At 44.5% G+C, this 24,557-nt stretch overlaps 1 protein-coding gene across 1 annotated transcript in view; it reads left to right on the top strand.

The window, feature by feature from the left end:
* Nucleotides 1-24,557, top strand: part of igsf9bb (immunoglobulin superfamily, member 9Bb) — a 660,581-nt gene that overhangs the window by 169,439 nt on the left and 466,585 nt on the right. The window lies entirely within an intron of this gene.

The following is a 24,557-nucleotide window of genomic DNA, read 5'->3' on the forward strand; positions in this document are numbered from 1 at the left end:
TTATTTGGAATCCCAAGCTTTTGGAACACTGTTCCATCGTCAGATGAAGGAGCAGCACTCCAAAAGCTCATGATTCTAAATAAACTTGTTGGATTTTAACCTGTGTTGTGAGACTTCTTACTGGGTCCACCTCAGTCCAACACCAGCATCTCCACCTCATACTTCTAAAAGGTAGTTTTCAGTGTCAGAATTTGTTGGACAGTAATTAAAAAGGGCACATAAACCAAAATGGATAAGCCCTAACTTTCTGTGGCGAGTTTAGTTAGTCACAATGGTGTATGTTGAGAAACCTTTTGTGGATCTTGGGGTTAAGGGTGTAATCAAGAAAATGGAGTTGACGCCATAATCAGACCTGCTTTGGTTTATCAGATAGTAGAGCAGACTTGAGGGGCAGAATCGCCTACTCCTGCCCCTACTTCTTGTGCGAAACACAGAATGAGGTGCATCATTTGGAAAGTTAGCAACTAAACAGGGCACCTTGAGCAGTGACCTCGGATAGTTTCACATTTGACCATGCATTTTCTTTTTGTGTGATTTGCATGCAATGAAAGATAAGTGACACTGTTATTTTAACAGTGAATCTGGCCTATTATCTATCAAAGCACTTCATGTATAACTTGAATAAATGCAAAGTCACTTGAGATTTTCCAACTAGACTGGGGTCAGGAATAGAACAATTCCTGTACTTGTAATGATGTGCCTGTTCTGTAACATCATGCACAGTCATGAGGACAGCTTTAATATGTATGCTGCCAACATCCAACTTTACCTCTCTGCAATCAACATTGACATCAAAACTGTCACAGTGTGCTTCAATTACCTGCCCAACATTGAGCGATGGAATTGAATTTTTGATAGAATATGTGTCCTTTAGCCTCAATGTTGTTTGTCAATTTAGAAAAATCTTCAGCTGTTTTTAGTTTTACTTATTTGTTCATTGAACGTGGGTATTGCTGGCGAGGCCAGCATTTGTCACTTATCCCAGATTTCCCTTGTGATGGTTGTGGTGAGCTGTCTTCCTGAACCACTGCAATGTATGTGGTGTAGGTACACCCGCACTGCTGTTAGGGATGAGTTCCAGGAGTTTGACCAAGTGACGGCGAAGGAACGGCAATGTAGTTCCAAGTCAGGATTGTGTGTGGATTGGAGAGGAGCTTGCAGATGTTGGTGTTCCTACGCATCTACTGCCCTTGTGCTTCTAGGTGGTGAAGGTGGAAAGTTTGGACGGTGCCGTTGAAGGAGCCTTGGTGGGTTGCTGCACCTCATCTTGTAGATGGTATAACTGCGAATTGGTGGGGGAGACGGTGAATGTTGAACAGGGTGCCAATCAAGTGGCAGCTGAATCTTGGATGGCGCTGAACGTCTTGATTGCTGTTGGAGCTGTACTCATCCAGGCAAATGGAGAGTATTCCATCACACTCCTGACTTGTGCCCTGTAGATGGTGGACAGGTTTTGGGGAGTCATGAGGAATTCACTTCAGAATTCCCAGCTTCTGACCTGCCCTTGTAGCTACAATATTGATATGTTCCAGTACAGTTGCTGCTCAGTGGTCAGTCCCTAGGATGTTGATAGCACTGAATGTTGGCAGCACTCCTCTCTGTCAGAAGGTTGTTGTTCAAGTCTTACTGTAGGACCTGGGGACAAAAGTGATAGCTAACACATTAACACAGTGCTGAGGGAGGGAGTGCTATTGGGGCACTATCTGTCAAATGAGATGTTAAACTGAGATCCTTTCTGCCCTCTCAGGTGGACATAAACAATCTATTTCAAAGTGGAGCAGAGGAGCTATTCCCAGTATCCTGGTCAATATTTATCTTTGAATCATCATCACATTGATGGGATCTTTGTTATGCACAACTCAGCTGCTGTAGGTTTTACATTCTAACGATGACTACTTAATTGTGGCATGGTGGCACTGTGATTAGCACTGCCAAGGACCCGGGTTCAATTCCTGTCTCAGCTCGCTGTCCGTGTAGAGTTTGCATGTTCTCCTCATGTCTGTATGAGTTTCCCTCTGGGTGCTCTAGTTTCCTCTCAAAGATGTACAGGTTAGATGGATTGGCCATGCTCAATTACTCCTTAGTGTCAGAAAGATTAGTACAGTAAATACATGAGGTTACAGGGATAGGGTCTGGATGGCATTGATGTTGGTGCAGGCTCACTGGGCCAAATAGCCTCCTCCTGCATTATATGGATTAAAATGCAGTTCGTTGGTAGTAAAGCAGCCCCTAAAGCCTATGGTCATGAAGGATGCCATACAAATGCAATTCTTTTGATTTTTCAATGCATAAAATTATAGATTAATTTGTGTCCATTTTTCAATGCATAAAATTATAGATTAATTTGTGTCCATCTGAGTACAAAAGCACAAGGAGGGGGAGGGCATTCATGTTCTCTTGAACTGTCCTATTTATTGGACACAGGGAATTGGACTTGGCGGGCAGCTGATCAGGGTGACATAATGGCACAGTGGTTAGCATTGCTGCCTCACAGATCCAGGGATCCAGGTTCAATTCCCGGTTTGGGTCGCTGTCTGTGAGGAGTTTGCACGTTCTCCCTGTGTTTGTGTGGGTTTCCTCCCACACTCCAAAGATGTGCAGGTTAGGTTGATTGGCCATGCTAACGTGTTCCAGATTAGAGGGATTAGCAAGGTAAATATGTGGGGTGATGGGGATAGGGCCTGGGTGGGATTGTTGCCAGTGCAGATCTGATGGGCCAAATGACCTCCTTCAGCACTGTGGGGATTCTATGATTTCAATGATGTTCCAGTTGTGTCACCTCTTGTGTTCAGGCAAGACGGATGCATGAGTTATCCTCACCTGACAGTCATTCTTTCTGTTTTTTGGGCTGGCTATGGGAATGAAACTAAAGTTGTGTATGCAAATGTTCACTGATGATTGCAATATTTAAAAAAAATATATAGTTGTTGTACTGTATTGTGTTTATAAAACATTTAATTAGGAGCTAATTTGTTGTGCTGTGTTAGAATTGTCCAAGTGGCAAACCTCACTTGGCAAAGTGAGGCCAGAAACTCCCATTTGATCCTTTGCATCTGTGGAAAACAGCCCTTTAGTCTGTATTCTTGTAATGGTTGTGGTTTACCTCGCCAACCTTTATCTCCAATTTACTGCTATTCCATTATCTCATGAGCAGCGTTGGATTATTTGGAAAGGTTATGAACTAACTCAAAGTAGATGTTTATCTTTGGGAAGAATGATGGTGTACTTGGGCATCACCCCGGTGCTGCTGCTTGACTGATCTATCCTGATTCTGTCCCCTCTGCTTTCTCGCTTAATGGCTGGCTTCAGCCAGTAAATCGAACTGGCACCCGGGTTAAGGCATCAGCTTCCAGAGTTAGAATATGACCTTTCGAGATTGCCTTTGTGCTTAGGAGCAGCTTCTAATATTTCACAATCTGTCATTTGGACTTTGGAGGTAAATTGCATCAAGCCAGCCTGTGCATTAAAACTTTACCACGTGTGAGTCATGTCCGCACAACCTCTGGCACAGACCACCATCACAACCAGCTTGTCAAAAGTAATTTAGAGTTTTTTGTTCCATATTCATGTACACCGAGTGTGCAACAGAATGAAGAGCAACACCTGTGCAATCGTGCTGCAAATAAAGTTTATTTGCAGCACCATTTAGCCTAATCGCCACACTCTGGCGCCTGTTTGGGTACACTGGAGGAAAATTTAGCCCAGCCAATGCAGCTAACCAGCATGTCTTTTGGGCTGTGGGAGGAAACCGGAGGAAACCCATGCAGACATGGGGAGAACATGCAGACTCCACATAGACAGTGACCCAAGCCAGGAATCAAACCTGGGACCCTGGTGTTGCAAGGCAGCAGTGCTAACCACTGTGCCACCATACCATAAGACATAAGAGCAGAATTAGGCTTCTTGGCCCATCATGCTGCCCCACTGTGCCGAAGGATCCCAGGAAAGATCAAACATCTAAATTCCTGTATGAGGGGTCACTTGTGGCAATTGTAATTGACACCTCAAACTGAGATATTACACCCCGATGGTGGTGGGCATAGAGGTGTGCAGGCATGAAAATTCCCGATTCCACCCAGCCATCAGAGGTGCATCTAACAGGGTTTGATCTGACCCTGCTACTTGCAGTAAATTAGTTTCATCGTTATGGCATCCTAGTTTTGTTTTTTCCATTTTTCAGATGGACACCCAAGTTGTTTGGGGACTTTCTATATCTGCGCAAACAACATTGGCTGTGCGCTCATGTTCACCACTTGAGACTTCAACCCATAATTAACTGCTCAGCAGAAAGAGGACAATAAGCTAGCTTAGTCTTCACATTCTGGACTTTAGAGTTTTCATTTCAAACATTGAGAGTAACTTTGAGCAAAGGGGGGAGCATTATACAGGGATTGTTTGGGAGGAATTTCCCTTCCAGGGTGGAAAACAGAGGTTGGAATTGCTTCTGGATTCTGAATCGGGGAGGATCGGTGAACCATTGGGATTTTTACTGAGTTAGACTGGCTTCCTGTCAAATTAAGAGTGCAGTGAGAAATCTTGGAACACCAGGTTAAAGTCCAACAAATTTATTTGGAATCATGAGCTTTCAAAGCATTGCCAGAAACTGAGAGCCAAGTTCTGCACACGTGAGGACGGCCTCAACCGGGATCTTGGTTTATGCCACACTGTGTATAACTCCACCGTTTGACCTGGGTTTGCAAAATCCAATTAACTGTCCTGACTTGAGACAATTCACACCTCTTTAACCTGTAATTATCCCTCTCTCCACTCACACTGTTCGTACCTGTAAAGACTTAATTACCTGCAAAGACTCGCATTCCAACCATTCTTCACATTTCAATCTGTAATTATCTTGCAATTGTGTCTTTGTCTATACATACTGTGTTTGGAAATCTACCTCTCCATTCACCTGATGAAGGAGCAGTGCTCCGAAAGCTTGTGATTCCAAAAAAGCCTGTTGGACTTTAACCTGGTATTGTGAGACTTCTTACTGTGCCCACTCCAGTCCAACACCGGCCATCTCTGCATCAAATTAAGGGTGCCAGTTGGTGCCTCAAAGCTAGAGGGACAGATGCCCTGCAGTTCTGGACGAGCGGTGGGCTGTAATGGAAGGTAATTAAAAGAGAAGGCGCTTCAAAATGCTGGAGGTAACCCTGTCTCATAACATTTTATTTTTCAAATTAAAGAATAGATTCAGCAGCAAGGCCACCACTGTGTGCTTGGGAGAGGAGGGCTGCCTGCCTCCAGACTTCTAAACTAACCCTTGCCTCCTGGAGGAATCTGGTGGCCAAGTAGGAAATTCCAGCCAACTTCCTTTCATTGATCTCAATTATTTATTTATTCTTTATTAGTGTCACGAGTAGGCTTACATTAACACTGCAATGAAGTTACTGTGAAAATCCGCACTCTGGTGCCTGTTATGTTACACTGGGGCAGAATTTAGCATGGCAAATCCACCTAACAAGCACGCCTTTTGGTCTGTGGGAGAAAACCAGAGCACCCAGAGGAAAACCACACATACATGGGAGAGAATGTGCAAACTCCGCACATACAGTGACCCAAACCGAGATTCGAACCTGTGTCCCTGGCGCTGGAGTCAAGATACTTACTTTTTTATATTTCTGTCTTTTTGACTCACTGAAGCTCCTTCAGTCCATTTCCTGTCAGAACAAAACATCTGTGTGTTTGCTTGGGTGCAATCAATCATTATTTTCTAGAATATTCAGTGGCGCTCATATCCCACTGGAGAATAGCTCAGTCTGTGTCACTTGCAACGGAGGTTATGTCCTCCATCTACGTGGATGTGTTGCCTAGAATCTTCTTTGAAATAGCTGTGCCATATTACAGCAGTGAGGAGAATGACCGGCATTATAATATACTGCAATTCTGTAATTTTTATAGATTCTCAAGTTGTGGAAGGCATTAGCAAGGGGATATACATTGTCCATTCCTTGTTTCCTTTAGGGATGAATTTACCATGTAGTGTGGGACTGGAGTCATTTGGAAATAGGATCAGGGCCAAGATTTTGTGGTTCTGCCATGGGATGTCTCTCCCTGGCAGATGCAGCGGCTATTTAAATTGCCGTCTACTTTGGCTCAGTGGTTAGCACCAGAGATGCAGGTTTGATTCCCGGCTTGGACCACTGTCTGTACGGAGTCTGCATGTTCTCCTCATGTCTGCGGAGGTTTCCTCTGGGTGCTCTGGTTTCCATCCACAGTCCAGAAGATTAGCTGGATTGGCCATGTTAAATTCTCCCTCAGTGTACCCGAACAGAGTGTGGCGACTAGGAGATTGTCACAGTAACTTCATTGCAGTGTTTATGTAAGCCTACTTTAACACTGTTAAATAAACTTTATAAGATCCGGCCAGGCTGGAAAGGCCGTAAAATCCTGACCCTAGAAGTGACTTCTCTTACCTGAAGAATAACAGCAAACCAGTTAGGATTCAGTCTTGTGAATTAATTATTTGGTGAGATCAGTACGCCCAATCCCTGATTGCTAGTCCAGGATCCAATCCATTAGGCTACAGCAACTAATGTACATTACTGTGTCATGCGTAATGGTGTTTGCGATGCTTCTGGATTTAAACAGGAAGAAATTAATTTGGTTTTAGTGTGTTTCTCTCGGGCCCGCTTTGCCGCCTCGGTGGTATTTGAAGTAATTGGAACTGCCTCCCCATCACTGCTGCAGTTGGTTTAAGTCCATCACTGTAATACATTTGATGCCGTGATAAACCTACATCAAAGTGACAAGATGGCATTTATATCACCCAAAGCCACCTTAATGTCTGCATCATCAGTTTTAGCATATCATTTGTTAGTGAACAGAAAAATTACATCGAGCCTGAATAAAGGCCTCATTACTATTATTTGCTTTAGTTTAATCGGATCAGCGGTAAGACTTCAAGGCTTTTATAGTGTCCTATTCTGTTGAAGCACGCTGTGTCTCTGTACACAGATGGGCACTCCTATCTCTATAAGGACCGTGACGTGACCCTGATCCTATTCTGGCATCACCGTGTGCCACGTGTACTCCGGTTAGCTGTTTTAGTTCATTTGTCTTGGTGCCCTTGGCCCCTCTTGCACAATGAATCAGGACACCAAGCCTGTAATGTTGTGCACCAACAGCCAGCGTAGGACTGCTGGATCCCTAGTGTGGGCCAAACACTTTCTGCGTATGGGGAGAGTGGCATTGGGCATGGGATAGAGAGCAAAAGGGAGAATGAATATTGGGGTAGAGCAGCTGACCGAGATTCTCAGAGCGAATTCAACCCCTTTTATAGGTGCTGCAACTGTATTATGCAATAGTCTTATTTAAATCATCACTAAGTGCTCAATGAGCTTGGTTCACATCAACTCGCCAAGGCTCCTTCGACAACGCCTTCCAAACCCATGACCTCCACATCCGGAAGGTTAAAGACACCAGCTATCTGGGAATACCACCTTCCCTTCCAAGTCACTCACCATTCGGACTTGGATCTACGTCTTTCGCTGTCGCTGGATCAAAATCCTAGAATTCCCTCCCTGCCAGTACTTTGGGTGTACAGACACCATGTAGACTGCAACAGTTCAAGAAAGTGGCTCACCACCACCTTGTCAAGTGCAATTGGGTATGGGCAATAAATGCTGGTCTAGCCAGCAATGCCCATATATGCCTGGCAACTGTCCCCTCTGCATTCCTAAACAATCTGGGGAAAAATGCTGGCCTCCATGCCTCATTTTTTTTTAGTCAACAGTCACTGCAGTGTTAGCCTTGATGTCCAGGAAGTAACAATTTCTGCATGTTTATCCAGAACTCTAAGTTTAAACTGATTTCTTATCTGTTCGGTCTTTAGATACTGTGTTCTCTTACAATGTGATTTGATGTCACATGTATTAGCATACAATGAAAAATATTGTTTCTTTTGTTATAAAGACAAAACGTACCATTCATAGAGTACATAGGGGAAAAGGAAAGGAGAGGGTGCAGAATGCAGTGTTACAGTCATAGCTAGGGTGTAAAGAAAGATCAGCTTAATATAATGTAGGTCCATTCAAAAGTCTGATGGCAGCAGGGAAGAAGCTGTTCTTGAGTCGGTTGGTACGTGACCTTAGATGTTGGATTCTTTTTCCCCGTGGAAGAGAGAATGTTCAGGTGCATGGGGGTCCTTGATTATGCTGGTTGCTTTTCTGAGGCAGTGAGAAATGTAGATGGAGTCATTGGATGGGAGGCTGGTTTGCGTGATGGACTGGGTTTCATTTGTACCCCTTTGTAGTTTCTTGCAGTCCTGGACAGAGTAGGAGCCATACCAAGCTGTGATATAACCAGAAAGGATGCTTTCTGTGGTGCATCTGTAAAAGCTGATTAGAGTTATGGTGGCCATGCCAAATTTCCTTAGCTTCCTGCGAAAATAGAGATGTTGATGGGCTTTCTATTGTGTCGTCGTGAAGGGACCAAGGCAGGTTGTTGGTGATCTGGGCGCCTAGAAATTTGAAGCTCTCGACCATTTCCGCTTTATCCCTGTAATAACATTCATACCATAATAATATCCCTGCTCTCACATCGTTGCTCTTTAAATGGTACCCAAACTGGTTAATTTTAGAGGATTCTTTTAATCCACAAGTCCCATGACAGTGCCAATGGATTCAGGTAGCTCAGAGACTTTCTGTGTAGGCCCTTCCCTACAATGCAACAAATCACAGAGGATTTGAACACACTTTCAGCACCTTTCAGTTTCACCTTTTCAGTTAGCTGAAGTGCCAGTTGCTCCCATGGAATAAAGCACCATCCTTACTGCTCTCTAGATTGAGATAAAGGACTGCTTCAGAAAGGGGAGAATTGAAAAGCCTCACCAAATGCTAACAGAAAAAAAAGCAAACAAGCTACAGCACTGTGGTAATCTCCGTCTGAGCTGTGGGGTCAGTGAACTGACTCACAATGGTCTTTTCTCTGTTTCAATGTCCCTTGTCCCTCTACAGCAGTGAGGGAGAGAGGTTGTGTGTGAGAAGGGGAGCAGCTGGGGATTGCTTACACAGGCCCATTTATTAGCGCATCCTCGTGGTCAACAGGGCGACATGGAATCCTTTCAGACCCGAAGGAGGAAAAAAAAATCACCGCATAATGAGAAGATGGGGTAGTGCCAGCCTCTAACAGACTTCCACTTCAACCTGCTGGCTGTAATGCAACAAGTGGCTGCCTTTTGTAACTTCATTTGTTAATTGACTGGAGTGAAAATTAAAAAAAGATCAGTGTTCATTGATCATCATTTTACATATGGTATGTGGAGAGACTGCAATCACATAAAGAAGTGCATTCTCTTTTTTTAATCGCAGTGTTACTGAGGACTTGTGTCTGGCTCCTGCAGAGACAGAGGCTTTGATGCAATCCAGAGCAAGTTATTTGCTGGCTCTGTTTTATGTGAAGCTGGTTTTTAAAGTGCTTCAGCTTTCTGCTCAAATGAAGCTATTATATTTAATAGAATCATGAGGGCAGGAGATTACCATCATTACAGTGAGAACAGGAGACTGCCATGGTCACAGTGCGAACAGGAGACTGCCATGGTCACCACATTTGCTGTTTCTATTATACTTCATTTCCTTCCCTTTTCACCCCTTTAGCCTCCTTCAGCCCCAAGATGGTTCTTTCTCCAATTTCTTATTTTCTTAAACTTTTCCTCAATAACCCTCAATATCCAATAGAAGAGGAGGATTTACATTCCATGGCAATGGCCTGTAACATGTTATAGAACCTTAGTTAGGCCGCACTTGGAATGTAGTGTTCAATTCTGGTCTCCACACTACCAGAAGGATGTGGAGCCTTTGGGGAGGGTACAGGAAAGATTTACCAGGCTGTTGCCTGGTATGGAGGGCATTAGCTGTGAGGAGAGGTTGGAGAAACTTGGTTTATTCTCACTGGAGTGACGGAGGTTGAGGGAGAGCCTTTAGAAGTCTACAAAATCATGAGAGGTATGGACAGAGTGGATATTCTGTAGCTTTTTCCCAGGCTGGAAGAGTCAATTACTAGGGGCATAGGTTTAAGGTGTGAGGGGCAAGATTTAAAAGAGATGTACAAAGCAGATTTTTTACACAGGGGGTGGTAAATGCTTGGAACTCATTGCTGAGGGAGGTAGTGGAAGCGGATATGGTAATGACTTTTAAAGGGCGTCTTGACAAGTACATGAATGAGATGGGAGTAGAGGGATATGCTCCCCGGAAGGATAGGGGGTTTTAGTTAAGTCAGGCAGCATGATCAGTGCAGGCTTGGAGGGCCGAAGTCCTGTTCCTGTGCTGTAATTTTTTTTGTACTTTATTCTATGTTAGCTTACTCAATCCTGCTCACAATGGCTCAATTGAGAATCATCTCCTGGGGAGAATGTCTGATCTCATTGATGTCATTCACCAGTACCTTTTGACAAAGTCCTTGTTAGTAATCTCACATTAATTGTTGTAAACTGAACTGGACCGGCTATATAAAAACTAGTGACAAGAACAGATCAGATGCAGGGAATGCTGTTGCGAGTAACTCAACTCCTGACTCCCCAAAGCTTGTATACCACCTGCAAGACCCAAGTCAGGAGTGTGACGGAATATTCTCCACTTGCCTGAATGGTGCAGCTCCAACAACACTCAAGAATCTTGACACCATCCAGGACAAAGCAGCTCGCTAGAATGGCACCCCACCTTCAATATTGACTCCCTCCACCACAGATCCACAGTGGCAGAACTGTGTACTATCTTCTACAAGATGCATTGCAGCAACTCACCAAAGCTTCTTCAATAGCACCTTCCAAACCCGTGATCTCTACCATCTAGAAGGACAAGGGCAACAGATACGTGGGAACGCCACCACCTGCATTTTTCCCTCTAAGTCACACACCATCCTAACAGGGAACTATATTGCTGTTCCTTCACTGTTGCAAGGTAAAAATCCTGGAACCTCCATCTTCATATTATTTCACCATTTACCGACACCATATGGACTGTGGTGGTTCAAGCAGTCTGCACATCATCACCTTCGTAAGGGATCTTTAAAGTTAATTTATTAATCACACCTAAGGCTTACATGAACTATGCAGTGAAGTTACTGTGAAATTCCCCAAGTTGCCACACTCTGGCATCTGTGTGGCTCAATGCACCTAATCAGTACTTCCTTCAGGAAGGAAACTAGAGCACCTGGAGGAAACCCAGCAGACACGGGGAGAACATGCAAACTCCACACAGACAGTGACCCAAGCCAGAAATTAAACCGGGGTCCCTGTTGCTGTGAAGCAGCAATGCTAACCACTGTGCCACCGTGCCACTCCATCAGCAAAAATGCCAGCCAAGCTGCCTCCCATGAACAAAATCATTCTTAAAATCTGCTCTGACATGAGGCTATGTAATATTTGGGTTTGATAGCAAGAGTAGATACAGACACATCACAAAGGGTGAGTGACAGCAAACATTACCGATATTGAACCTGGTTGAGCAGCTGTAGAGTACCATTGTGCATAAGTTGAGATATTGTAAATGGGTTGTTCAGTGTAATATCAGTACATGGCTGTAGTGGTGATCAGAGTCAGCACCAATCATTAGAATCCCATAAAAGACATTGAGCTCATAGAAATGGTTCAATGAAAATGTGTGCAATATTTATACGTGTAATTACGTATGATTATAATCATTACTCGCTGAATGCAATGTACACTTGAGCAAAATGTCGAAAGACTAATTATTTCCTTTCATCCCACGTCATGGAGCAATCTTTCCTTCATTCAACACATAAATTGATTAAGAATACAGAAAATTAAATGGGATTGGTTTATTTAAAGTAATTCAAATAAATATGCTATAAATTTTTTCTTGTGCAGACCATTTCCCTGCACGTTCCCAGTTGCAATATTACTGATTTCTCCAGGGGTAGGGTCCCTGTCTAGTTAGGACTGTGCATTTTACGATGTTACGGTGTTGATGAAAGACTTGTATTTGTACTGGGGTTTTCACAACTTCCAGAGATCTCAAAAGAGCTTTTTACAGCCAATGAAGCATTTTTTTTTGCTGCGTGGGCAATGCAATGGCTAATTTGCTGTTGCATTGCCTACGCTATTATAAACGAACAAAAAAAGCCTTGCACCAAATGGTTAGGCAGGACATCAGCCCTGCTGCTCTTCAAATGGTGCCATGGAATCTTTTACATCCACCCACCCAAGCAGGCAGATGAGGATTAGTTTAATATCTCATCTGAAATATGGCACCTCCAGCAATACAGCACTCGCTCAACATGTCCTGGATCATTAGTGATGATTTCTGTGCTTAAACCCAGGACCTTGTGATTTGGGAGTGACTGTGTCCCAACTGAACCATGACTGAGAGCTCCCTGCATAATGTGTATTAGACCCAGGAAATGATAAGCTGTCTGCTCCCATGACCTTGTGTGATTTTTGTCCTCAGTTCAGTGAGAGGCAAATTTTTTTACACAGAGGGTGCTAGGTGCCTGGAATACACTGCCAGAGGAGGTGGTAGAAGCAGATGCAATAGCAATGTTTTAAGAGGCACCTCAACAGATAGGCAAGGAATAGAGGGATACAAACTGGTAGAGGCAAAAAGTCTTTAGAAAGTCGTCATGTGTCGGCGCAGGCTTGGTGGGCCGAAGGGCCTCTTCTGTGCTGAAGTGTCCTTATTCTTTGTTCTTCGTTTTACTTTATAAAATGGAGTCATCCTCAGGATACTCCAGCAAATATTTTATATGATGAACAGGGATGCTAACTTTATAACAGATTATATAAATGTATAAAAAAACTCTAGCATCTAATAAAACATTAGTCCGTCTTAGGCAGTATTGGATTCTCAGTCATCTTCCAACAAATGGTTGGCACTGTTGCCTCACAGTGCCAGGGACCCCAGTTTAATTCCCAATTTGGGCCACTGTCTATGGAGTCTGCAAATTTTCCCTGTGTCTGCATGGGTTTCCTCCAGGCGCTCCGGTTCCACAGTCCAAAAGGCTTGCTAGTTGGGTGCATTGGCTATGCTAAATTCCCCCTCAGTGTACCCGAACAAGCGCCAGAGTGTGGGGACTAGTGATTCTCACAGTAACTTCATTGCAGTGTTAACGTAAGCCTTCTTGCGACACTAAAAAAAACTTTAAAATATTCTGGTGGTCATTGGGCTGCTTTTTTTTCCTCCAATCCCTATTTTGCTACTCATGATATTACCTTACAAAAATGTGAGAGATCACATTTAATTGTGTTCATGTTTGATGACTGAACAGTTTAGCTGAATGATTTGAGAAGGAGTGTATCCAAATATTTGAACAAAATAACATATCAGTTTCTGCCAAGATTGTCTCTATATCAGGTGAGTCAGAATGTAGGCATAATATATCTAAATGTGAATCACTTAGTGCCTTGTAGAACTTCATTCAGTCTGAGGAGCTCACTTTGCACTTGATATATGACTATTGTCGCTGCATTGAAATATAACTTCTCAGATCATGATTGTCCTGACACAAATCTAAGTGCTACTGCCAGTGGGAAGCCTGAAGTGCCACCCGTTGGCATGGGAAGCACTAACCAGTTTGGATTCAACCATTTATTGATTACAAAGAAAGCACCCCACCCCACCCCACATGATACATGGCAGCAACCTGTTTCACAGAGATCGGGATGCCCTTCTGACCTCAGAGTCCATTACCAGGCCTCCTTCCCCTTCCTGTGGACATTGTAACCCTCCTGAAAACAAGGGGAGCACCTCTGATCCTTCACCGCAGAGTGGGAACCTAGCCCCACCATCAAATGTTCAGATCACCCCAAAGCTTTTAACAGCTAATGGAACATTGGTTCCTTGTGTAAATGAACTTTGGCTAATCCCCTCCTTGATCTGCTCTGGAGCTGTCAATCAAAACAGCTCTAAGAGCTTTCAGAGCAGTTGGGGTTTATTTAAGCTGGAAAGAAGGATCGCCAGACTGAAATTTAAAGCATTTGCCAATCAGAGTGCTTCAAAAAGGTTTCAGAGCACCTGGGGCTTATGGGAGAAAGAAAGGGGATCCACTCAGTGAAACTGACATCTCCTGTCCATCAAAGCACTTCAGAGCAGCTGGAGCTTCTGAATTTAACCAAGGGCAATCCCTACTGTAGAATGGAGTGTTGCTGTGATTTTGAGGTCTTCCAGATTCAGGGGCGCATGGATTTTAATGAGATCAGGCCATTTGGAAGGTTTTGCAGAACACAGACAAATATGAACGTTACAAGAAAGGTGCCTGAAATCACCACACTAAAAATGATTTCCGTGTTCTCCAGGACAACACAGAGAAGCTCAGCCACGAGAGCTCCATCCGAAGGGAGAGCCTGCGGTCAAACCATTACCTCCCTCCCCAGCCTGAGTGTCCCTAGCCCCAGCTCCCTTGGGGGGTCTCAAATGGCAGAGAGTCCTTGAACACAGCTGGAGGCCCCCCGCCCCCTCCCTCCCCTCCCTAGTCCACGATGCCTGAACCCTGATTGCCAGTATGAGGACTAATTGGCATCTGCCAGTCTTCTTGCGGGGGGATGGGGGAATCCATTTGAGGAGGCCATTGATTCAGCCTCCAGCCCACTAATTGTATGGTGATGTATTTAAACTAGTTCTGATCAGGTTGCCACCTGCTTTGGATGAGGCGCAGCAGGCCAGGGGACTTGCATTGGGCTCGATGCTGGGTGAGAATCCCGATTTAGCCTTCACGCCTAATTCAACAGACATTATGAATCCCAGTTGGGGCTAACAGTTAAAGAATGAAAGATATTATTTTGTGTCTTTTGTATGGATTCCATCTTATTCTACATGTCATGTATCCTCTATGAACAGCAACTTACATGTTAGTCTGTACACAATATGATGCTCCTCTTTGTGTTATACTGTGTATATTACATATTTCACTCTCTTTGTTACCCTGTAATGCCTGTTATGCCCAACTTGTGCTATGCACTTAAGCATATCCTGTATATTTCATATGGTTTATCCAATGTGTTATTCTACTAGTAACACATACTGCAGTTACTGTTATACTCTAAAATATTCAGGCTGCCTATGCATATGACGTACATAGGCAGCTGGGATCAAGTGAATCTCTTGAAGAGTACGGGGGTGTAGGAGTAGAGTTGAGAGAAATCAGGAGGGCAAAAAGGGAGCACAAAATTGTTTTGGCAGATAAGACAAAGGAGAATTCAAACAGCTTCTACAAATACATAAAGGGCAAAAGAGTAACAAGGGAGAGAGTAGGGCCTCTTAAGGATCAACAAGGTAATCTGTGTAGATCCACAAGAGATGGGTGAGATCCTAAATAAATATTTCTCATCAATATTTACTGTTGAGAAATGCATGGTTAGAGGGATTAGCAGGCTAAATATGTACGGTTACAGGGATAGGTCTGGGTGGGATTGTGGTCGGTGTGAACTCAATGGGCTGAATGGCCGCCTTCTGCACTTTGGGGATTCTATGATTTCAACCAGAGATTAGTACCCTGTAGAAATAAAAGCTATAAAATCATGAACAATGCAAGAGATGGTCTTCAATTTAAATTGATAGAAAACTCTGCCATGTAAAAGGCTCCTGAGGAATCAACACCGAAATAAAAGGCAGCCCATCTGATCTCTTGTGAGACCTTGGTTTAATTTACTTTATCAGAAGAAACATTTTTCAAAGCCATTCTCCAAGACAAACATAAAAACATTATTTAAATCCCCCAGTCGTTCAAAACAGTACTTTTTAGCCCACTTACAATGTGTTAATTACATTAAAATGTGCCATGTCCCTTAGCTGCTGTGGTAGCTGCCTACTTGCATTACACCTAATGTAGAACAGCCACGCAGTCAATGCAAGGCCCTAAGCAAGGTTATTTTTTTCAGCTTTTAATAAAAAAAATTGTACTACTTTGATCTGCACGTTTAGGCTCAGAGTAACTTCATTTTCTAATGTGATGGATATGTATTCCGTCAGTTCACAGCGGGAGATTAGCTCAAATTAAACGACTTTTTGTCAAAATATGTTCACATTCTCAAGTACTGCCAGAGACTTTCTTTTTATTGATTATTAATCATTAAATTAAGACACGCACACAGAATTCTAGAACCGCCGACTGTTGCCAGCATTTTCAGTTTGTGTGCCATTTCAGATTTTCCAGCCTCTGCAGTATTTTGCCATTGTTATTGTAAAAATTGCACCTGAGGGGATGTGGGGGTTTGGGGAGGGTGGGAGTTGGAAGCAGGGGAGGTAAAGCAAAATCACCAACTTGTAACTTTGCGCTTTAAATGTGTAGTCCTGCCAGAAGTTGAGGTGGGCAAGTTCGATCATATTCCTGTCGACATCTGTCTTAGGGCTGCCAGCTGTTACTAAATGTAGTCCTGGAGGTTTCATCACATGATTTAACCCCCACAGTCTATCCATTTCTCGGCTAACGCAGCCACCCCTGTGACGCACTGCACTGGCATTCTGTCCCATTTGGGAAAGTAACAGATGTATTCCTCAACTGGATGATCGTAAAATTCCTACAGTACAGAAAGAGGTCATTTGGCCCATTGAATCTGTACCGACCACACTCCCACCCAGGCCCTATTCCCGTAACCCTCGTTTATCCTGCTCATCCCCATGACACTAGGGTCAATTTAGCATGGCCAATCAACCTAACCTGCACATCTTTGGACTGTGGTAGGAAACCGGAGCACCCAGAGGAAACCCACCCAGACACGGGGTGAAGGTGCAAACTCTGCACTGACAGTGACTCAAGGCTGGAATTAATCCTGGCACTGTGAGGCAGCAATGCACTATGCCGCCTTAATGAAGCTTGACTGTTAGACAAACAGCCTTTCTTTTTGTCCCTTTATTTTCAGTATTTTTATATCGGGTAAAGAGAAATGTTCAAACAAAATGACAAAAAAAAGTCTTTTAAGAATGTCTGCTGGGTTGCCCACAACTATGTCCTGGAGATCAACCTTCAATGCTTGGAGAATCCAGGTCCATCCTGGAGAATTGGCAAACCAAACTTGCTGTCAGCCAGTTCAAATGCACCATGTCAATTCCACGTTTGCACGAGCTTCTGATACGATCTGGCAATATCATAGAATCATAGAGCACAGAGGGATCCATTCAGCCCATTCTATCTGTGCCAGCCCTTTGAAAGGGCCCTCCAATAGATAGTATGCAAAAAACACTTACAGGCTAGGAGGATATGATGCCTTGAATGATTCTGCACCTGTCTTAACCTTGCAGTAAAAGCAGTTATCACTACATTATGAAATTCATTCCTTTGTGAGCTAGATTATTATGAATGGCACTAAAGAAAACATGACCCAAGGCTGAAAATTGGTCATTACATCTGTTGTAATTGAAGTGGGATCCAGTAGAAAGGCTCAAATTGGGTTTGGGCCATCCTCAGCAGCTTGCCAATGGCCTCTGAAGGGTGAATTTCCACCTGCCCCATAGGAGGTCAATGGCACTAGAGAGGCACAAGAATCCTTCGGCTGACTGTTCCTGGCTAAGCAGGTTATCAGTGTGCTGGCACACTGAGACAGGAGGTAGCACGGTGGCACAGTGGTTAGCATTGCTGCCTTGCAGTGCCAGGAACCCGGGTTCAAATCTGGCCTTGGGTCACTGTCTATGTGGAGTTTTCTTAGGGACAATGTATCCAGGTGCTCCGGTTTCCTCTCAAAGATATGCTGGTTAGCTGGATTGGCCATGTAAAATGGCCTTTAGTGTCCCAAGATGTGTAGGTTAGATTGATGAGTCATACGAAATGTGTGGGGTTACAGGGATAGGGTGATGGAGAGGGCTTTGGTAAGATGCTCTGTCAGGGAAGCAGTGCAGATTTGATGGGCTGAATGGCCTCTTCTGCACTGTAGCAATTCTACTGGCAGGCCTCTTGGTTTACTGGGACCCATCACAGAAGTCAAAGCTCAGTTCAAGTCCAAGGCTTGGCCCCTTAAATATCCTAAAAATTCAAAGGGATGCAAAACAAAAGCTGTTAGTGAGAGGTGGGGTGGGTGGGACTCTTCTGGATCCAGAGATGTTATGCCCTGCATTTCTTATATTGCTATTAGAAAGAGTAACAAGTTAGCGTGGTTTATAAATTGGATTAAATTGTTACACTTTTATTATCTTTTAGAATCATGGCGATATTTCAGAGTTCCATCTTTTTAGAGTTACATGTAATTACTTAGAGTCACAGGAGACTGATTGTACTGAATTATTCACTGATTCAGGAAATTGCATACGACCTGCAGATAACAACAAGACCTTTGCTGTTTATTCTTTAGTTTCATTCACTGCACAGGAGCCATAGTGAAATAGCAGCCACCGCACTCACTGTGGTAAAGATAAACTCTGTGGTTGGCAACTGTGGACCCATCTCATGGGCATGTGGCATTCAGCCCCTCAAGCCTGTTCCTTCCCAAAGGAAAATGTATTGATTTAAGTTTTATGAATTATGATCAGGGTGGTGAGTTCCCAATATTGAAAGAGAAAATACTCCCTGACTTAACTCCTAATTGGCCAGACCCTAGAGTCATACCATGGGCCCAATTTTACCAAAAATTCGCACCCGTTTTCGGGCGTGAAATCACAGTAAATTTGGGTGTTGGACCTGTAACGCGATCTGTACCCGAAACCGAGTAGATCGCGCCTTTGCCGACACCCGATTTTGCCGTGCCCCAATTGGGTGACCCGACAATTTAAATGCATTAGCGTGCATTTAAATCGACTTAATGAACCGCACGCCCAACTCTAACGCCAATCCCCCACTTTACCGACTTTGGATCTGTTTCAGATCCACGCTGCTATCCACCTGCAGAATAAAAATCCGAAGCGGATTCCTATTCTGCATGGGAACCTCTGAAGCCCAGCCTCTTCGAGCACCCTTCGCAGACTCCCGCTAACCGCCCCGGCAGACCTGCCCCCACCACCCCACCCCCACAGTCATATGCCCCCCCGGGAGGCAGGTCCTCTCGCCCACCTGTGATCAGAACCCCCTCCGCCGCAATCAGATCCCCCCGGGAGGCAGGTTCGTTTCCCCCCCCCCTCCACCAGGCAGACCGTCCCCCCTCCCATGGCCAGACCCACACCCCCCCCCTCCCCCTCTCCACAACCAGACCCCCCTGGGAGGTAGACCTCCTCCACTGCTGCGATCAGACTGCCCCCCCCCCACCCAGAGGCAGGCACCCCCGTAGGCAGAGCACACTCCCCAACCTACCTTGATTGCTGCTCTCCCTTCACCATCCTTCTGACCTGCACTCGTTGATGTGGAGGTGCTGGCGTTAGACTGGGGTAAACACAGTAAGAAGTCTCACAACACCAGGTTCAAGTCCTGTTGGAGTTTAACCTGGTGTTGTGAGACTTCTTACTGCACTCATTGGACATCCTGCAGCACCTTCCTCGTTGATTGGTGGTTGCTAAAATTGCCCTTAGTGTCCTGAGATGCGTAGGTTAGAGGGATTAGTAGGTAAATATGTAGGGATATGGGGGTAGGCCTGGGTGGGATTGTAGTCAGTGCAGACTCGATAGGCCAAATGGCCTTTTTCTGTACTGTAGGGTTTCTATAATTCTGTGATCATTACTGTTTTGTGAGTAATTTTCACAGCACTGAGTGGATAGTTTGCTAGGCTTAGATTGCATTGAGGCTTGTCAAGGTAGTGGAGGTAGTTTTGGAGATGCATCTCTTTGTGTTCATCACCCGATGATATCATAGAATCCCAACAGTGCAGAAGAAGGCCATTCGGTCTATTGAGTGCACCGACTCTCTGACAGAGTACCTTCCCCAGGCCCTAACCCCACACTTTTCCCATGGCTAATCCATCTAACCCACACATCTTGGGACAGTAAGAGGTAATTTAGCATGGCCAATCTACCTAACCTGCACGTCTTTGGACTGTGGGAGGAAACTGGAGCACCTGGTGGAACTCTATGCAGACACGGGGAGAATGTGCAAACTCCACACGGACAGTGACCCAAGGTCGGAATCAAACTGGGTCCCTGTCACCGTGTGGCAGCAGTGTTAACCACTACCACTTTTTTTTTAATAAACTCTGGGAGCTTGACAAAGTGCGTATTTTGGTACTGGTGCTGATGCGTCATTCAGGCAGGATTTTACACTCCTCCCCACAGCTGGGAACGTTGGGTTCTGCTGAAGCCACGCAAAGTTCCACAGACTTAAGTGGGACTGGAAGACCCTGCCGGTGGCCAAAGGTCGGCTGTATCCGCAGCTGGAAAACACCACAGGGGCCTGGAAAATACTATCCATGGTTTCTCCTTGAAAGAATAGGGCACTTAGCAGATTCTATTTTGAAGCTGTAAGACTTCCAATACCATAAAGGAGGAGACTCCATCATTACTAATCTGAAAAAGTTCTAGTGAGCTATGCTAACCAGATACTGTAAAGCTCTTTGATAGTCAATCATATCTATAAGCTGAATATAAATACTCTGTGCCAATGGGCTATTAAAAATGTAATTCAGTTTCTCAAGTCTTGTAAAATAGCAATTATTTATGATGCAAGATTGGGACATTAACCTAGTGGTGGGGAGAAGGGAAACTGATTCAGCAAGTCTGTGAGGATTGTGAGTTGTAACATTGCTTCCATGTCTCACTGCATATGAACTGAAATGACAATGAGGCTTGGGAAGGATCTGCCTTGTGCTTTGGCAGATTTTGCGCAGAATTTTCCAGTCCCGCCCGTCACGAGAATAATAGTGGGTCGGGGAGGGCAGGTACAGACCATGCAAAAGTCCGTTGACCTTGGACAGGATTTTCCAGCCTTGGGGTGAGTGTGGCTGGAAAATCCCACCCTTAGAATTCAAATTATTTCCCAATGGCAAATTCAGGATCAATTTGACTCCCTTTTCCCATTTATTCATACTGAAAACCTGTTTCAAATAGGGCTCCAGGCCTATTACTTTCACAGTGGAAAAAGCTAAAAATAGAATCCTGAGATGCCACAATAGATTTTAATGCGCAGGTTGATGTGATGTTTTCAGTGGTGTTATGACCAGTTTAGGAGAGGTGAGTAGACTCCACTCTCGCTCCTGAGTTGGCTATATGAGTTTGAATTTTAAAAATGTGATATTACCAATTAAAAATGTATTGAAACATGTATAGTTCACTGTAAAAGTTAAGCTGGCCAGATTCCTTGAGTTAGTAAGAAAGGAGTTAATTTTATTATTAAAGCTCACTCAGGTAAAAATACAAAAATCCTTAACAAGAAAGTTTAAAATATACGAAGGTGGTGAATTTCACACTGATGCAAAAAAGGATACATATAACTTCTCCCCAGGCATGCAGAAACAGAAATACAATTATAGAGAGTATCAGGTGTTAAAAATGAAAAAAAAAAGTCAGAAAACATATCTTTTCCAAATGCATGTTCACAGCTAGAGAGTCACTTTCCACAGTCGCTTCTGTTTATTTGGTTTCTCGTTGTGCAGTTTGACTCTTTTCTCTTGAAAACAGTGGTGCTGGTTTGGAATTCTCCTTTATGAACAAGCTGTTTGCAACAGTAAGTTCTTCTGGTGGGTTTTCAAACCAAAGTAGGTCTCAGCTTTTGAAAAGGTTTCCAAGCAGAGAGAGTGGGGGTTGAGTGAGGCTGTTATCCCTATGGCTCCTGTGGCAATCTCTGTTAGTTCACATTTAGTACAGTTTACAGCCAAGAGATGTATCACGTAACCTCTCTCTTGTTTTGCTCCAGGATTGGGTGGGCACAAATGGGAAACATTTTGGCTCTGCAAACCTGATTGTTAAAATGGCTGCTTGCAGGCTGGGTTTTTGTTGCAGGGTATGGATTAGATTGGGTGTCAGGTCCAGCCCCCAGAACAAGCGTAGAGGTTACTGGGTGTAGTGGCAGGCTGGGTGGAAGGCGTAGTGCTCCAACATGATGCTGGCATTTTCAAAAATAAAACAAAAAACATTCCTCACCCATCACTGACCCACGCACCTCCTATGGCCCATCCATGCCAGCTCATAGAATTCTACAGCGCAGAAGGAGACCGTTTAGCCCATCAAGTCTGCACTGAACACAATCTCACCGAGGCCCTATCCCCATAACCCAATGCATTTGCCCTAACTTGTCCCTCTGACACTAAGAGGCAATTCAGCATGGCCAGTCCAGCTAACCTGGGCATCTTCGAACTATAGAAGGAAACCGGAGCATCTGGAGGAAACCCACGCAGACTCGGGGAACGTGCAAACTCCACACGGAGAATGTTGCAAGCCGGGAATTGAACCCGGGTCCCTGGCACTGTGAGGCAGCAGTGCTAACCTGGTGCTGCGAGGCAGCAGTGCCACCGTGCCGCCCACTCATGGTCCCACTCACTCTCCCTATTATCTGGAAATCTGCTGTTCTTACCCAGTCTGGCCTATGTGCGAGTCCAGAGCCACAACAATGTGGTTAACTCTCAACTGCCCTCTGAAGTGTCTTAGCAAGCCACTCAGTTCAAGGCTAATAAATGACAGCCATCCAGTAATGCCCATGTTCCACAAATGAATTTAAAAAAATCAAACATTAAGCATATTTCTGGCAATGGTGTTGTTCAGTTGAGCTGCACTATGAGTAAACGTATAATATAACGTGGAATCGATTGACATTCCTAGTCTTTCCACATGATATTCATTGAAAAATCTTTGTATAAATGTGTAGGCTTTCTGAATACGTGTCCAGTTCCTGTTGACTGTGCCTCATGCATGTTGAAGGATCAATTCGATAAGTGCCTGCATGGTGCGGTTAATAATGGACAACGTTTTTTACTTGAACCCCTTGGGCACATTAATTGCATCTCCCTCCTGCTTCCATTTACTCCTATCCTGCAATTTTATCTGAGTTGGCAAAACTGGTATTTAGATAAAATCTGGTGGAGATGGAGTTGTTACTTTGTGCTCCAATGTGATTAGAAATTCATCACACAGCTCAATAATGTCAAGACTGGAGCTCCTCCAGCCTCCCTGACTATTGCTATAAATCTGCTGCCTTCAGGTATTTTTTTTTGTGGCGTGCTACCGTATTACCCAGAGTACTGGCTATTACCACAGTATCCACTGTCCAGGGCACTGCTACATTCTGCAATGTGACCAGGCATCATCATATGCAGGAGGAACCATTATACTACAGTGTGTTGGCTGCTGCATGGGGCCACTGGCAGAGGCTTGCCTTCTGCAGGCAAAGATCAGAAACTTGGGCGGGCACTGTGTGCGATTTTCTGACTCTGAATTGATGAGTCAAGCTTCCAGCAACTGGGGATGAAATAGAAAGCTGTAGACAAGATCAAAAATTGATGAGGTATGAGGAAACAGAAACAGAAAATGCTGGAAAATCTCAGCAGGTCTGACAGCATCTGTGGGGAGGGAATAGAGCTCTGATGAGGGGTCATCTAGGCTGGAATGTTACCGGCATCCCTGCTTGAATCTTGGAAGTTCACACACAAGGCGAATGTCATTTGGGGCAGGCGTGTCAGTAAAATCAGGGCCCTAGACTCAAAACGTTGGCTTTTTTTCTCTCCCCACAAATGTTGTCAGACCTGCTGAGATTTTCCAGCATTTTCTTTTATTTGTTTCACATTCCATCATCCGCAGTATTTTGTTTTTATCGTGGTATGATGGGATTGTAGAGAACCACGGTGTAAAGTGGATCTGTAAGAGTGGAAAGATGTGCCAAAGAGGAATGAAGTGTTTGTTTGGAATTCACTGCAAATCACTTTCTCTCTTGGAAATGAGCTTTTGTTATCAGCAATGAGCTTGTGTGTTGGCCTGAAGTAACTTTTCCTATCTTGTTTAAAATTAGTAATGAGTACAAGGTAAAATAGGATGGGTGCCTGGGGCTCACCCCAAAAGATGCCAATTTTGATACCCAACCACCATATTTAAATGAAGGATCAATTAGGCTTGTTACTAAGCCAGTCGCTAATACATGGCTCATGCTGTAAAACATTTGGCACAGGCGACCAGACAGGAGGAGGAAGATTTTTTTTTAACTCAGATGTTCTGTAGTTGCTGTCCACTGGACTGCCCTTTGCTGGTTGCAGGGTGGGCACCTGAGTTTGAACCACCCCCCCACTCCTTTTCTTCCTGCCTGCTCCTTCTCCACCTCAACCCTATACTTAACTCCCCAGCCCGCCTCCAAAATCCTCCTGGCCCAAGACCCCGGATTTTCCTGCTCTGGTGATCTGTGTGCCTCGATTTTCTTTATCTCCTGTAGACTTGGTAGCCGCCACTGACATCTTCCTGGCATTGCCAAGGTTGATGGAGCTGCCAACAAATCGAATTGGCTGGTAGCTCTGGAGAGTGGGCTTCATATGGACCTGCCCCCCCCCCCCCCCCCCCCCCGCCCTGCCCCAATCAGTCCACCCTACAGCACGTTATGGCTCAGGGGTGGGTCAGCGTGGTGCATGTCAGGTCCACAGCTCTGTGATGTTTTTCTCTGGGAGGGGATATTCCATTCACCAATGCCCCCTCCCCCATCCCCTTGTTATTCAACCATTGAATGGAAGTTCCCACCCTGAGATGATTTTGGAAATGTAGAATATTACGAGATTTGGGGGGGGATGGTGGTGGCGCTTAAACAGATGGGAGGATGCAGAGTGGGAACCTCACCATCTTCCT

The sequence above is a fragment of the Carcharhinus amblyrhynchos genome, chromosome 29 (assembly GCF_965287045.1).
Source record: "Carcharhinus amblyrhynchos chromosome 29, sCarAmb.v2.hapA, whole genome shotgun sequence".
NCBI lineage: Eukaryota > Metazoa > Chordata > Chondrichthyes > Carcharhiniformes > Carcharhinidae > Carcharhinus > Carcharhinus amblyrhynchos.